At 40.8% G+C, this 13,559-nt stretch overlaps 1 protein-coding gene across 1 annotated transcript in view; it reads right to left on the bottom strand.

The window, feature by feature from the left end:
- The window catches only part of CSMD3 (CUB and Sushi multiple domains 3), a 2,093,798-nt gene that overhangs the window by 254,949 nt on the left and 1,825,290 nt on the right, over nt 1-13,559 (bottom strand). The gene's annotated exons all lie outside the window — the stretch shown is intronic.

The following is a 13,559-nucleotide window of genomic DNA, read 5'->3' on the forward strand; positions in this document are numbered from 1 at the left end:
GGCATACAACTCCTGATAACCCAAAAAACCTGTCTCAATAAATTAGCATATCAAGAAAAGGTTCTCTAAACGACATAGTAACATAGTAACATAGTAACATAGTTAGTAAGGCCGAAAAAAGACATTTGTCCATCCAGTTCAGCCTATATTCCATCATAATAAATACCCAGATCTACGTCCTTCTACAGAACCTAATAATTGTATGATACAATATTGTTCTGCTCCAGGAAGACATCCAGGCCTCTCTTGAACCCCTCGACTGAGTTCGCCATCACCACCTCCTCAGGCAAGCAATTCCAGATTCTCACTGCCCTAACAGTAAAGAATCCTCTTCTATGTTGGTGGAAAAACCTTCTCTCCTCCAGACGCAAAGAATGCCCCCTTGTGCCCGTCACCTTCCTTGGTATAAACAGATCCTCAGCGAGATATTTGTATTGTCCCCTTATATACTTATACATGGTTATTAGATCGCCCCATGGTTATTAGACCTATTACCCTAATCTTCTGAATCAACTAATTAACTCTAAACACATGCAAAAGATACCTGAGGCTTTTATAAACTCCCTGCCTGGTTCATTACTCAAAACCCCCATCATGGGTAAGACTAGCGACCTGACAGATGTCAAGAAGGCCATCATTGACACCCTCAAGCAAGAGGGTAAGACCCAGAAAGAAATTTCTCAACAAATAGGCTGTTCCCAGAGTGCTGTATCAAGGCACCTCAATGGTAAGTCTGTTGGAAGGAAACAATGTGGCAGAAAACGCTGTACAACGAGAAGAGGAGACCGGACCCTGAGGAAGATTGTGGAGAAGGACCGATTCCAGACCTTGGGGAACCTGAGGAAGCAGTGGACTGAGTCTGGTGTGGAAACATCCAGAGCCACCGTGCACAGGCGTGTGCAGGAAATGGGCTACAGGTGCCGCATTCCCCAGGTAAAGCCACTTTTGAACCATAAACAGCGGCAGAGGCGCCTGACCTGGGCTACAGCGAAGCAGCACTGGACTGTTGCTAAGTGGTCCCAAGTACTTTTTTCTGATGAAAGCAAATTTTGCATGTCATTCGGAAATCAAGGTGCCAGAGTCTGGAGGAAGACTGGGGAGAAGGAAATGCCAAAATGCCTGAAGTCCAGTGTCAAGTACCCACAGTCAGTGATGGTGTGGGGTGCCATGTCAGCTGCTGGTGTTGGTCCACTGTGTTTCATCAAGGGCAGGGTCAATGCAGCTAGCTATCAGGAGATTTTGGAGCACTTCATGCTTCCATCGGCTGAAATGCTTTATGGAGATGAAGATTTCATTTTTCAGCACGACCTGGCACCTGCTCACAGTGCCAAAACCACTGGTAAATGGTTTACTGACCATGGTATTACTGTGCTCAATTGGCCTGCCAACTCTCCTGACCTGAACCCCATAGAGAATCTGTGGGATATTGTGAAGAGAAAGTTGAGAGACGCAAGACCCAACACTCTGGATGAGCTTAAGGCCGCTATTGAAGCATCCTGGGCCTCCATAACATCTCAGCAGTGTCACAGGCTGATTGCCTCCATGCCACGCCGCATTGAAGCAGTCATTTCTGCCAAAGGATTCCCGACCAAGTATTGAGTGCATAACTGAACATTATTATTTGATAGTTTTTTTGTTTGTTATTAAAAAACACTTTTATTTGATTGGATGGGTGAAATATGCTAATTTATTGAGACAGGTTTTTTGGGTTATCAGGAGTTGTATGCCAAAATCATCAGTATTAAAACAATAAAAGACCTGACAAATTTCAGTTGGTGGATAATGAATCTATAATATATGAAAGTTTGATTGTAATCATTACATTATGGTAAATAATGAAATTTAACACTATATGCTAATTTTTTGAGAAGGACCTGTATATACACTGCAAATGTAAAGTAATAAAACATTTGGGGTAAATATGTACAAAACTACTCCTATCCCATACACCATTAAACACGCGAATAATCCACATTTAAGCATCTGAATCCCTGCTGGCTGTCTTCCCAAACAAGGCTAAGTGGTACTGTAGAAATATAGTAAATGTTAATTACATATAATTGCCAACATTACATCGTGCATGAATTGAGTAAGTAATTTCTGTAGCTACTGTATATATGTGCTCCGTCTATACTGACTTACATCATTTGCATACTTTCAAGCTCATCTAAGTCTGTGCCTGTTTATTTACAATTGTTTGGTTATTTCCATCCATTATCCCTTGGCGCATGATAATATCTCATCATAGTGACACTTAAAGCATGTGTCTTTTCCAGATGCCTATGAAGATTGGAGTAATTTTGGATTACACGGGCAAAGCAAATAGCTAAGTATACAGAAGGAAGCTAGATTATAATTATAGCTTCTTTTTATAGAGTTGGGTAGAACCCAGGGGTGAATCTTAACTTGCATATTAATAGAAAAGTTAGCTACCATATTTCTGTCCATCCAAAGTACCATATGTGATGGCACTAATACTGCGCCCACAGTGGCCTTGCATTCATTAAAAACAGAACATAAGCATATGTTGGCTCGATATCAGCTATTAATAATATTTTGGAAAGCATTTTTGGGTCCATTCTGATTAATAAAATACTAGATGTACAGCTCCTTCATAGTTGTCTACCTACACATTCGATTTTCTCTGCCTACGGTTCTGTTCACACAGCGTATGTCAGAGGTACAGATGTGTCCTTCCTTACCTTTCCTCTTGGCTGAGACGAGTGTCACGAGACCAGCTTATAAAAAACAAAACAAAAAAAAAATAAACATGATTTCCTGATAATCTGTCTGGAGACGTTTATGCTATATGTGTCAAAGTATGGCCAGCTAGTGGATGGGAAGTGAATTGCAGTCTGCTGAGACGTTTTCTAGCATGTTGCCACAATTTGCTGAATTTGTAATGTGAGAAACTAAAGTCCTTTTACAAAATTCACGGAAAAGTAAGACTGGACACATCTGTATACAATGAGAATTATTCCTGTCATATATTGTATATAATGTGCTATATATAACTTTGCAAATATGGGTGCTTTATAATGTCCGGAAATATGCTTTTTTCTTTTACTTCTGTCAATAGATATAGGAAGACATGAGTAAATCCTTTCAAAACAAATCGAATTTCCTTTAAAATATTATTATTTTTGGTAAATCAAGCAAAATGGCAGTCATCATTTTACTGTATTAAGGAATCAAGGAGTTAAAAAAAAATTAAACTCATCGGACTCTCACCTACGGTTGAAAACAGAAGTTTACATACACTATATAAAAAGAAACATATGCATGTTTTTCTCAATATTTGAAATTAAATTAGAGTAAACCTTTTCCGTTTTAGGTCAATTAGGATTACCATCATCCATATATATAATTGTCTAAGGTCCACTTCCGTCTGTCTGTCTGTCTATCACGGAAATCCCGAGACGCTGATTGGTCGTGGCCGGCTGGGTGCTACCAATCAGCGACAGGCACAGTCCGGCCGCGAATTGGCTGCTCCCTACTCCCCTCCAGTCAGTGCCCCCTCCATACTCCCCTCCAGGCAGTGCCCACATAGCGTTTTAGCAGTCCATTAAACGGACTGCATTACACCGCGGTATAATGTTGTGTAGCGCAGTCCGTTATCGCTGCCATTAACTCTGTAAGTGTGACCAACTTTTTACTATTGATGCTGCCTATTCAGCATCAATAATAAAAACATATAGTGTTAAAAATAATAATTGAAAAATCATTATATTCTCACCTTCCGGCATCCACAGCAGCCAATCCTGCTCCTTGCGACGCTCTGGTCCCAAGAATGCATTGTGGCAATGACCTCAGATGACGTAGCGGTCTCGTGAGACCATTACATCATCATGGGTTATTGCCACAAGGCATTACAGGGAATGGAGCATCATGAGGAGCATCGCTAAAGGCCTGGGCTGGATCCGGGGGCCGCCGGAGGGTAAGTATATAACAATTTTTTATTTTAAATCTTTTTTTAACAGGGATATGGTGCCCACATTGCAATATACTACGTGGGCTGTGTTATATACTACGTGGGCTGTGTTATATACTGCATGGGATGTGTTATATACTGCGTGGCCTGTGCTATATACTACGTGGCTGCGCAATATACTACGTAGCAGTGCTATTATTAAATACTACGTGGCTGTGTTATATACTGTGTGGGCTGTGTTATATTCTGCATGGGCTGTGTTATATACTACGTGGGCTGTGTTATATACTATGTGGGCTGTATTATATACTGCGTGAGCTGTGTATATACACCATGGCTGTGCAATATACTATGGGGCTGTGCAATATACTATGTGGCTGTGCAATATACTAAGTGGCTGTGCTATCTACTACGTGGCTGTGTTATATACTGTGTAGCTGTGCTTAATACTACGTGGCTGGGCAATATACTACGTGACTGGGCTGTGTTACATGCGACATGGGCTGTGAGACTCTTTTGCCCGGGGTCCTCTAAAACCTGGAGTTTGCTCTGGCTTCACTGATCGGTCGCGCCTGGCCAGCCACGAGCAATCAGCGACAGACGCAGTCCCGCCACAAATTGGCGTGGGATTTGAACCACGCTTCGCTAATTGTTCGCACCCGGCCAGCTGAATCCTGTGTATTCGTTGCATTATTCTGAAATCTTCATAGATAAACTACATACATATTCAAGAATTCCCAATGCATTAGAATTGGGCCACCATTTAGTTATTAATATTTGCCAAATGCCAGAATAGTTAGAGAGAATGTTTTAATTCAATTTTATTATTTACTTATTGTAAAGTCATAAGTTTACATATACTAAGATTACTCGGCCCATAAACAATTCTGGACAGGCCATATGATTATGTCATGTGTTTGGAAGCTGTTTTGGCAACATCTGAGTTAATTAGAGACATACCTGATTATGCATTTTAATGCACACCTGAAACACACTGCTTCTTTGTGTAGCAACATGGGAAGGTCTAAAGAAATCATCCAAGATAATAGGAAGAGAATTGTGGACTTGCATAAGTATGGATCATTCTTGTGTACAGTTTCAAAATACAAAACAGCAAAGCCAGCCACTAAATTTTAAAACTTAACATTTAATATGTATACTTCTAAAACAATATCTTATGTTTAAAATTATAATTAGGTGCTCATGCGTACCAGTGCACTAGACAAAAAATAGTTTGATCTCACCAAACGCCGTTTCTCTCCTTCTTATAGATTTCTGTGCTTTTTCAGAGCACGGCATAGGGGAGAGACAAGTAAACCTTTTCCCCTCAAGGGGGAGACGAAGGGGAGGGGGTGGGGGTTGAAACCTATCTCCCCTGTCGTGCCCCGTGTATAAGTCTCCCACCCTGACAAGGGCAGTTCCCAAGTTTGAGCCTGTTTAAATGAAGCCCATTGGAAAATATAGCCACCCTGGATAATGTATCGTCTTATACTTCCTTTTTTCTTCCCGACGCGTTTCCCTCCCCGTTATGGGGGTTCATCAGGGGATTGAAAGAATGTCCAGGTTCATGAAGGTATTCTGCAGTGGCAGACAAAACCTCATCTAGTAGTATCCTCCATTGACCCTCACATGGAGGATACTACTAGATGAGGTTTTGTCTGCCACTGCAGAATACCTTCATGAACCTGGACATTCTTTCAATCCCCTGATGAACCACCATAACGGGGAGGGAAACGCGTCGGGAAGAAAAAAGGAAGTATAAGACGATACATTATCCAGGGTGGCTATATTTTCCAATGGGCTTCATTTAAACAGGCTCAAACTTGGGAACTGCCCTTGTCAGGGCGGGAGACTTATACACGGGGCACGACAGGGGAGATAGGTTTCAACCCCCACCCCCTCCCCTTCGTCTCCCCCTTGAGGGGAAAAGGTTTACTTGTCTCTCCCCTACGCCGTGCTCTGAAAAAGCACAGAAATCTATAAGAAGGAGAGAAACGGCGTTTGGTGAGATCAAACTATTTTTTGTCTAGTGCACTGGTACGCATGAGCACCTAATTATAATTTTAAACATAAGATATTGTTTTAGAAGTATACATATTAAATGTTAAGTTTTAAAATTTAGTGGCTGGCTTTGCTGTTTTGTGTATTAATATTGGTCAGAGGCGTCTAGAACGTTACGTTTGGACTTTTGTTTTGCTAAAGTAATACAGTTTCAAAATACCTGATGGTGCCTCCTTCATCTGTACAAACAATTATATGCAAGTACAAACAAGATGGGAATGTCCAGCCATCATACTGCTCAAGAAGGAGATGGGTTCTGTGTCCCAGAGATGAACATGCTTTGGTCTGACATGTGCATATAAACCCAAGGACAAAAGCAAAAGTCTTTTGAAGATGATGGTGGAAGCTGGTAAGATTGTGTCAAAATCCACAGTGAATTGATATTGAGTACTGTATCAACATGGGTTGAAAAGCCACTCTGCCAGGAATGAGCCATTATGCGAAAAGAAGCAAAAAAGTCAGATTAATGTTTGCAAATGCACACAGGAACAAAGATCTCATTTTTTGGAGACATGTCCTGTGGTCTGAGGAAACTAAAATTGAACTTTATATATGTATAATGACCATCTTTACATTTGGAGTAAAAAGGGAGAAGCTCAGAAGCCTAAGAACACCATCACAACTGTGAAACATGGGAGTGGGAGCATTATGTTGTGGGGTTGTTTGGATGCAAGAGGGACTGGTGCACTTCTAAAAATAGATGGCATCATGAGAAAAGCAGATTATGTAGCAATACTGAAGCAACATCTCAGGATGTCAGACAGGAAGTTAAAGCTTGGGCGGAAATGGGTCTTCCAAATGGAAAATGACCTGAAGCATACTGCCAAAATGGTAGCAAAGTGACTTAAGGATAACAAAGTCAATGTTTTGGAGTGGCCATCACAAAGCCCTGATCTCAATCCTATTGAACATTTATGGGTAAAGCTAAAAAGGCCAGTGCGAACAAGGCGACATACAAACCTGGATCAGCTACATCAGTTTTGTCAGGAAAAATGGGCCCAAATTCCGATCAACTATTGTGGTAAGCTTGTGGAAAGGTATCACAAATGTTTAACCCAAGGCATTCAGTTTAAGGGCAATGGTACAAAATACTAATGAGATGTATGTAAACTTTTGACTTTGCAGTAAGTAATAAAAATGCCTAAAAACATTCTCTTTCATTAGTCTGGCATTTGGCAAATATTAAAAATTATGGTAATCCTGATTGACCTAAAATGTGAAAGTTTTATTCTGTTCTTATGTCAGATATTGTGAAAAACATGCATATGTGTCTTTTTATATAATGCATGTAAACTTCTAGCTTCAACTGTATCTAGTCGTACAGTCCAGCACTGGGCCAATTGTCTTCTGTCCTGTCAACAGTGCGGTCTCACCCATATGACATTACAAAACCTATGATACCTTTGATGAGACCAAGCACTGACTGGACAGAAGAGGAAGACCCAACAAGAGTAGGGCTGCACGGTAGGGCAAGTGAAGATGGGTGAGTATATCTCCTGTTTATTTATTTTTTGGATGTTTATTATTCTCTGCGATCTAGAGAGTCTACACGGCATAATAATACAATGTCAGAAGTATTTTTTGATGCATGAGAAATCATTAGATTTACAATTCTACCTCATTGCAAAGTCCCTGGCAGGGGGAAGGAGTGGATTAACTGGGTCAGGAGTGGAAGAGTGGGTAGTATTGGGTTACCAGGAACTTTGCAGTGATGTAGAATTGTAGTTCCAATGATAATTCATGGAAGGAAAATAGACTTTCTGTTTCTACATAGAGATTAGAATGATTCAGTTGGTCTTTTTTTAATCACATGATGTCACAGACGTAATGAAAAAAAGAAAACGTCACTGAGTAGAAAGGCAAAATAAGCAATTATAAGCATACAGTGTTATATAGTATGATGATTGCAATATACGGGGCATGTAATGGTTTGGGCGGCTCTGGTCAAAATTACTGTTATTGTGAACAATTAAGCAAGTTGAAGATGAAATGATCACTAAAAAGCCTAAAGTTAAAGAAAACAAATGTCCTTTATATTTTAGGCAAACAAATAAATATATTTGATCTTTTACATTTTAAAAACTGCAAAAAGGAAAATGGGCCAGTGTAAAAGTTTTGGCACCCAACATGGTTAGTAACACTCCCTTTTGAAAGTATCACAGCTTGTAAACACTTTTTGTAGACAGAGCACCACAAACACAAATCAGTGTACAAGCGACCAGAGACTAACACCAAAGTCAAATGCAAAAGTTTATTAATAATACACAAAAAGACCTACAGACAGAACATATGGTAAAAGAGTGACAAATCCTCCCACAACAAAGACCGGCGGTGAGGGAGCGTGTGAAACAACCTGGGAGACAACACATGATCATATACACTTGTAAACAGTAACCATACTGCACAGTGGCCATGTCTCAGATAGCATACCTGTAAGTACAGCAGGGTCACACACTTACACTCCCGCCCTCCACGACGCGCGTTTCGGAAGTGGTGGATGTGTTCCGTGTGGTGGGTGCGTCGCCTGCCCTAACATTGACCGGTGCAATAGTCTTTCTAACTCTGAAGGCACAAGGTCTTTTGAGATTCGCCAGCGTATTACTTGTACCACAAGGTACGTGATATACTATGCCACGTGCCCGTGCGGCCTTATTTATGTTGGACTAACAACGTGCCAACTTAAGGTCCGCACGAGGGAGCACATGCTGGGTATTCAGGCGGCGGCCCGCCAGGCAGACGCTTCTACCCTCAAGATGATACCACGGCACTTTAAAAATCTGCATAATTGTGATAGTACCCTGTTAAGGGTACGTGGTATCGATGCCCTGAAAATCAACATTAGGGGTGGTGGTCTGTCTGGGCGCTTAGCGAGGCTGGAGACAAGGTGGATCTGGACCTTGAATACGGTCCACCCGTTCGGTCTTTATGAGTGCTTGTCGTTTGCCCCATTTCTGGAGTCCCCCGGGTAGTGTGTACCGATGGGTGCGGATTCTTCCGCATACATTGTTTTTTATGTGTTTTTAACTTTATTTAATTTCTATTTATATCTAGTGACATTATTATATCCACCATTTGTGTTTCACACACCATGCGAAAGTGAGCGGCCCAAGTTATTTCACCCATGTGCATCTGCGCGCTGGATTTGGTCATGATGTGGATTCGGCATTCAACTTTTGCTGTGTATATCATACGATGCATATTTATATAGCACCTATTTATTGTAATATACTTCTATTTAGGTGTATTATTGGCTCATATTATTTGTTTGTAATTTTGTGAGTATTTATTATATATGCTATATATTTATGATATGAAACAGCGATATAGGTATAATGTGTCTCTGTATTGTCATGGCACATCCACCTTAATATATTGTTGGGTAATTACATGTTGTTTGTACTCTTGCACACATTGTATATCGTTCGGGTATTCGTTTTATTTTTAATTATATGGTATTGTGCACCTTATGGTATACATATCCCTTATATGCCTACTGTTAGTATGGCTCTTTGTGGGCGCCGTTCGTGGGGAGTTGCCCCCTGTGTGCACTGGCTGCGCCTGCTGTCTGATGCGGTGGTCACATGGGGCCCCATGTGTCCCGGCGTCTGCGGGTATTGGCGGTGCCTGAGTATGCGGGGTGCATGCCCTTCGGTCGCCGCTCACTTGTGGTCTTTACTCTTTTACCTTATTATGTGTGCACGAGGTTTGATGTATTTTGTCCGTACCAATACTCTGTTCAGTGCCTTGCATAGTGGGCTACTGCCCCTTACCAACATGGCCACTGCTGTGCACCTGTGCGGCTGGGTCCTGACTTGCCCCGCCCGGTGGCTCCTCCCACTGCCTGACATTTTAGTCACGTGGGGTTCCAGGTGATCTGACGTCGGCGGTGTAGTGTGGCGCTTCAGGGTGGGCGGTGTCTCCCATGCCGACCAGCGCACATTTCCAGCCTGGGGCTCTATTTAGAGGCGGCTCAGTCTTTGTACCCATACCCCCTGAGGAAGGAAATTCCCACTTCCGAAACGCGCGTCGGGGAGGGCGGGAGTGTAAGTGTGTGACCCTGCTGTACTTACAGGTATGCTATCTGAGACACGGCCACTGTGCATTATGGTTACTATTTACAAGTGTATATGATCATGTGTTGTCTCCCAGGTTGTTTCACATGCTTCCTCACCGCCGGTCTTAGTTGTGGGAGGATTTTTCACTCTTTTACCATATGTTCTGTCTGTAGGTCTATTTGTGTGTTATTAATAAACTTTTGCATTTGACTTTGGTGTTAGTCTCTGGACGCTTGTACACTGATTTGTGTTTGTGGTGCTCTTTCTATGGACTTCAGTGTGTCCGTGTATGTCCTATGATACACTTTGGGCTATGTATATACTTAAGATATGCCATACTAATATGATGTCCCATAGTTTTATGTGTTTTCCTGTTTATTATTACTTTTTGTAGACAGACAAGAGTCTTTCAATTCTTGTTTGAGGGATTTTCATCCATTCTTTCTTGGAAAATTTCTACAGTTCTTTTGTGAGATTCCGGGGTCATTTTCCATGGGCTGCTATTTTGCAGTCTAGCCACAGATTTTCAATGATGTTCAGATCAGGGGACAGTGAGGGCCATTGTAAAACCTTTGGCTTGTGCCTTTTGAGGTCATTTATTGTGAATTTTGAAGGGTGCTTCCAATCATTATCCATTTGTAGAAGCCATCCTCTTTTCAACTTCATTTATTTTGAAGATGGTGTTACGTTTGAATCACAAACTTGTTGAAATTTCATTGAATCCATTCTTCCCTCTTCCCTCTACAATGCCCCAAAAGCATGATGGATCCACCACCATGCTTAACCCCTTTACCCCATTTTCTTTTCTTGCGTTTCTGTTTTTTGCTCTCCATCTTCCCAGAGCCATAACTTTTTTATTTTACCATCAATATTGCCATGTGAGGGCTAGTTTTTTGTGGAACAAGTTGTACTTTTTTATGTCACCATTCACTTTACCATACAGTGCACTTGAAAATAGTAAAAAAAAAATCCATGTGCAGTGAAATTGCAAAAAAGGTTTTTTTTTTACCATGTTCACCAAATACTAAAACTGACCTGCCATTATGATTCTCCATGTAATTACAAGTTAGTAGATACCAAGCAGGTATAATTTCTCGTTTATTTAAGTGGTAAAAAAAAATCCAATGTTTGTTTAAAAAAAATGCATAATTTTCCGAAACCTGTAGTGTCTCTATTTTTCAGAATCTGGGGCTGGGTGAGGGCTCATTTTTTGGCTTTTGATTTTTTTTCATGTTACACCGTTTGCCAATTGGATTAATTATTTTTATATATTGACAAATCGGGCGATTCTGAATGTGATGATACAAATACAGTATATGTATTTTTTTTAATTGTTTTTTTTATGAGATGATTGGGGAGAGATTTAAACTCTGTTTTTTAGTAAATATTTTTTTTAAACATTTTTTTTTACTTTTTACCAGCTTCAAAAGTCTCCATGGAAGACTAGAAGCTGTGATCTTCCAATTGCCTGCGCTACACACAGCAAAGCTTCAGCCCTGCTCAATGTATGTGTGGCGCACATAGAGATCCAGCTACGACAACCATAGGGGTCTTCTGAAGACCTCAGGTTGTCATGCTAACCCATTGGTGACCCACTGTCATGTGACACGGGTGCAGGTGGGTGGGATTAATGATGGAAGCATATTAAATGCCACTGTCAGAGATCAACAGTGGTATTTAACATGTTAACAGCCACAGGTGAATTGCAATTGCACCCACGGTCGTTGGGGGCACATGTCTGCTGATGAAATCATCTGACATGTGCTGGAAAAGATGTGGTATCAGCACCAGAGCCCACATCAAATGGGGAGACCTGACATGCGCCAAACATATATAGCGCATGTCGTGAAAGGGTTAATGGTTGGTCAGATGTTATATTCCTGAAATTCTGTGCTCTTTTTTCTCCACACATACCTTTCGTCATTGTGGACAAAGAGTTCTGCTTTAACCTCATTGGTCCACAGGACTTGTTTCCACAATGCAACAGGCTTGTTTAGATGTTCATTTGCATACTTCTGACACTGCATTTTATGAGGAGGATTCAGTAGCAATGAGCAGTAAGAGCAATCTTACGAGTAGCTCTCACTGAAATTTTGCTTGGTCTTCCAGACCTTATCTTGACATCTACTGTTCCTGTTAACTGTAATTTCTTAATTACATTTTGAACTGGAGAAAGGGCAACTTGAAAATGCTTTGCTATCTTCTTTTTAGCCTTCTCCTACCATGTGGACCTCCATCATTTTCATTTTCAGAGTGCTAGGCAGCTGCTTAGAAGACCCCAAGGTGGCTGTTTTTGGCACAAGGTTAGAGGAGGCTGGGTTTTTATAAAGCTAGGAAATTCGCATCACCACGCCTTTCTTAATGATGATAGTGAAAAAGCCATAACCCTAACAGGTTCATGGAGGTCTGAAACCTTGGTCCAAGTTATCTAAGCAAGGGTGCCCAACTTTTGCACCAACCCATTATCCTTTTTATAATTTTTAAAATGTAGAAATACCTATTTTTATTGCCTAAAATACAAAGGAAATGTGTCATCTTTAACTTTAGGCCTTTAAGAGATCATTTCACCTTCAACTTGCTTACCTGTTCACAATAACAGTAATTTTCACCAAAGGTGCCCTTACTTTTACATGCCACTGTATTAAGAGTATAAAAGCTTTTATGGGAGTGATTTTTTTAAAATCTTAAGTTAGGGTGGCCCAAGCATTGATTCTTTTATGCAAGAGAATTGGATCAATTATGCTAATGATACTTGGCCCAAACTCTTATCAAAATGTCAACTTAATATGATCTGATTCTCTCACACGAGAGCATCATATCACAGGTGAGGAGAAGATGGAGAACTTAATTTCTGCATCTTCTACATTGTCTGAGTCCGCAGATGTTGGACTGCACTCGGATGACAGTGTGTCCAATGTGATGTGATTTGTGGAGCCGCTCACAGCATGCAGCTTTATATTTCTCATGCCGAAGCGGCATGAGAAAAAAATGAAGATCTGCACTGCCCCATGGCATAACACTGGCCCAAGTGCTACCCGATAAAGCATTTCATAGCACTCGTCCGAGTTATACTCTTCTGCTAAGTTTTATGGGGAATCTATGGATGAAGGACTAAGAATTGTCAGTAAATAATTGGTCGTAATGGTTAAATTTGAGTATATTCAAATGACGACTTAATCTGTAGAAGTCTTCGTGAAAATCTCGAATAAAAATTCACATTTACTAAAAAATAAACATAAAATATTACCGTAGTACTCACCCTTTTACACCCTTCTCCAGTCAATGCAGATTTGCCACTATTTATATATTAATTTTAGTACGCTGGTTACTTAATTTGCTAAGTATTGGCATGTTACCTTTAGACAACGACCTGGTTTACGCCAATGTTACCTTGATTGTGTCAGTCCTATTTAAAGGGGTATTCCCACAAAAGACACGCATGCCATATCCACAGGATATGCCAACAATGTCTCATAGATCTTATGGTACAGAACTGTCTGGAGTGGTAACTG

Source organism: Ranitomeya imitator, chromosome 6 (genome assembly GCF_032444005.1).
Source record: "Ranitomeya imitator isolate aRanImi1 chromosome 6, aRanImi1.pri, whole genome shotgun sequence".
Taxonomy (NCBI): Eukaryota; Metazoa; Chordata; class Amphibia; order Anura; family Dendrobatidae; genus Ranitomeya; species Ranitomeya imitator.